General features: G+C 45.0%; 1 protein-coding gene across 1 annotated transcript in view; it reads right to left on the bottom strand.

Moving 5' to 3' along the window:
• Grk5 (G protein-coupled receptor kinase 5) overlaps positions 1 to 3847 on the bottom strand; it is a 205384-nt gene that overhangs the window by 155710 nt on the left and 45827 nt on the right. The gene's annotated exons all lie outside the window — the stretch shown is intronic.

The following is a 3847-nucleotide window of genomic DNA, read 5'->3' as shown; positions in this document are numbered from 1 at the left end:
AGAGAGAGAGAGAGAGAGAGAGAGAGAGAGAGAGAGAGAGAGAGAGATCTGGAGGACAGAATTGGCTGTTCCTGTCAAGGTGACAGCTTCTCCAGAATTAAAGCGTAACGCCATATGAACAGGGCTAGGTCACAGAAGCACCCAGAACATCAGCTAATTACAAGGCTGAACACACTTGTCACTATATCACCTGAGGAATCCTGGCACATATGTTAAGGGCACAGGATGCTCTCAGGAAACCATTTTCCTGGAGATTGTGGCTCTGATCACCCACCTGCACCCATTCTTCCCTTTCACAGGATACTGCACCACTATTGTTTATAGTTCTGCAAGTCGCCCTAATCGTGAGAAAAGAGGCCACATGCTTCAACACTTCAACAATGGGGAGCATGTGTCATGTCATCTAATTTCCTGTAAAAACTCCCCCTGTGATGGAACAAACACAGCTGACAAAAATACCTGTACGCCAGGACAGGGGTAAAGGTGAGAACATCACGAACAAAGCCTGAGAAGATGCCACACCTCTTCACCAATAAGGGACAACCCACAGGTCCATAACCTTGCAAAGTTTCAGAGAAGCCAATCATTTGAGATCAGTGTCCGTGAAGAAAGTTTCGCCTCCTACTCAGGTCTGCAAAATCAAGTCAACTGTGAATGAAAATGAAGGCCGTTCCTAGGTATGGTCTAGAAGGTTTTGTGGGGGTTTTTGTTTATTTGTTTTTGTTTGGTTTGGTTTTTCGAGACAGGGTTTCTCTGTATAGCTTTGAAGCCTATCCTGGAACTTGCTCTGTAGCCCAAACTGGCCTCAAACTCACAGAGATCCGCCTGCCTCTGCTTCCCAAGGGCTGTAGATATTTATTATAGATATTATTGTAGATATTTATTGTAGATATGAGGGAAAGAACAGCCAAAGGCATCTGAAAGGGTCCAGACTGAACATGGCCAGAACAGACTAGGCCATGAGGGGTTAGGGGAGGGAGAGAGAAGAGAAGAGAAAGGGATACAAAAAAAGACCAAGAGGGCAAGAGAACCAAGAGAGTGCATGGCCAAAATGGCTGGATTATAGGGGAATCAGAATCTGGAGGAAGGAAAGTGAAACTCAGGGGTTGGAGAGGTTTAGGGTAGAGGGCAGCAGTGAGAAGAGCTGAAAGGAGCCAAGACTTGGAAACAGATACTTGCCGCCTGAGAGAGTTTGGAAGCCAGCATCTCAGCCTTTTGTCCCTAGTTTCTTTGGGACCTAAAAGGACTCAGTTCTTCCTGGGGCCACTTTCTGTGAAGCAGCAGCTCAGATTTAGTTTTTGTTTGGTTTTCTCGATTTGTTTTAGGGACAAGATCATTCATTTTGAATGAAAATGACCCCTACAGGCTCCTAGGGAGTGGCTTTGTTGGGAAATGTGGCCTTGACGGAGGAAGTGTGTCACCGGGGGCAGGCTTTGGGGTTTCAGAAGCCCAAGCCAGACCCAGTGCTGCTTTCTCTTCCTGCCAATTCAGATGTAGAACTTCCAGCTAATATCCAGCACCATGTCTGCCTGCATGCCTCTATACTTCCCACTATGATTATGGACTAAACCTCTGAACCTGTAAGTTAGCCCTGATCAAATGTTTTCTTTTATAAGAGTTGCCATGATCATGGTTTCTCTTCACATCCTAAGCCAGTCTCTAACTCACTATGTGGCTGGAAATAACCTTCAACTCCTGGTTCTCCTGCCTCCACCTCCCAGGTGCTGGGATTAAACGAGTAGACCACAATGCCCCAGCGGATACTTCAGGTTTGGGACCTGGCCGAATAGCGGGTTGAGGAGTACAACTGTGGGCTTTCAAAGTCCCCGTTCTCTACTGGGGTGTCTGAGCAGGTGAGGGTCCCAGTCAACTCAATGCTTTCAAATGCTCCCAAAGGTCATATAATCTGACCCCTTAATTTTGAGGAGGACATGCTGATCCACAGAGTCACTCAGTCTATTTACTGTAGAGTCAAGACTGAACTAGATTCTGTTTGTAAGTCTCCTGGACTGAGCATAGGAATCCTGGACATGAGAAAAAGCCAGAAGCCCAGGATAACAGCCCTTCCAGCAGCTATAGCCCCAGTTCCCAGCCTGAAACACTACATCAGTACTAAATAGTAAAGTACATCTCCTAGCCCATACCACCCTCACCATGTCACCCAGCCACATCTATACCTTGTGGGAGTATAGCCAAGAAGGCTCCCCCACCAGGAAGCCATGAAGGCTTCTCTCACTCCATTCAGACACTGTCTTCCCTGCCTCCTGCCGCAACTGCAAGGCCCGATAGTAACACACTGTCCAGGCCAACTCTCCTGCTTTACTATTTAACTTCCTCACTCTGAAAACCATGAAAGTCAGAAAGGGGAAGAAAAGCGTAGTGGAGAATGGCTGAGCACTAGAGAGGCACCAGCAGCCAATATAGGGCCATGTATTTCCAAATAGGACTTGGGGGAAAAAAAGAAAGCATTTTTAAAAGTTCCAAGAAATGCAAACACAGAGCCAGACACAGCTTCCTAGTCCCACAGTCTCTCAGGTGGGCTGCAGTATACAGAAATGCAGCTCCTAGTCAATACCTGTGAACTAGAGTCAGATACCAGTGCCATGTACCAAGCTGAACTGCATGGAGGCGGACCTGGCAGTTTGAAATTTGTCAAAGCACACTGCAGGCACGGAAAACCGCTAAAAAGGTACAGCGTGTTTTAAAATGTGCTTAGATGCTACAGAAAGAAAAGAAAATGGGTATAGACAGTCATTAAAAGTTGTTTAAAAATAATAAGTAAAATCTTTAAAGAGAGACTAAAGTGATATAAAAAAATAAGCTACATGAGGATAGGAAACATAACATTTGAAGTTTAACCTTATATGGTGCTCTGTTAATTTTGAACTCTTTAAATGCTAGTGAGCCAAGGGCAGCTACCGAGAGACACTGGATTATGAAAGGAACTGCTGAATTAAACCTGCCTCTATAGTGTAGAGATGTTTTGGCTTCAGAATTGAAGTTGAGAAATATGTTGATTTGGGGGAGAGCTTATGCCTTGTTTTCCACAAGAAACAAAAAGTGATGGTTCTCTTCAAAATTAATAAAGATCAGATTTGATCAGGGGAGAACCCCAGAGGACTATTCTTGCCAGAACTTTAGATAAGCCCTACACTTTCCCATTACACAGAAACTAGACAACAAATGATACAGCTAGATATAGCCAGGACTTGACCATTATCAAAATTTTTCAGGGTCCCCTAAAGATGCCATCACCCCAAAACAACAGGAAGCAGTCTAGAGAACATGATGTCCACATTCCCAAGAGGGGGCTGGAGTATGGATTTTGGTCATTTGGTTGGTTAAGGATGTTTGTCATCATTTAGGTGGGCTGGTTACAAGCTGTTATTGGTTACGGACAGGGAAAAAGTTGAACAAAGGAGATTAGATTCAGGGATCTCTTTCTGAAGGGAAATGCTATAGGAAGTCTTACAGCCAGTGGTTACCCACCCACTGGGGCGTGGCCTCTTAAACTATATATGCTGACGTAGAGCATGTGTCCAGCCTCTTTTCTGGCTGTGGGATTCAGTTTCTGATCTCCGTTCAAGCAGAGGATTCTGATTTGGGAGTCTACCCCTAAATAAATAACCGTCTATTTCTCAATTCTGAGCTAGTGTGGGATTTCTTTTAAGAGTCCTTCTTCAGGAAAGCGTGGGGGATATAGTATAGAAATGATGATATAAAAGGCTGGATGGTCGGCTACATTTAAACAACCACTGATCTCAAAATATTTTACATTGGGCCGGGCGGTGGTGGCGCACGCCTTTAATCCCAGCACTTAGGAGGCAGAGGCAGGCGGATCTCTGTG

This window comes from Microtus ochrogaster, chromosome 8 (assembly GCF_000317375.1).
Source record: "Microtus ochrogaster isolate Prairie Vole_2 chromosome 8, MicOch1.0, whole genome shotgun sequence".
NCBI lineage: Eukaryota > Metazoa > Chordata > Mammalia > Rodentia > Cricetidae > Microtus > Microtus ochrogaster.
The sequence above is the reverse complement of the archived record's forward strand: the minus strand, read 5'-3'. Positions and strand labels throughout refer to the sequence as shown.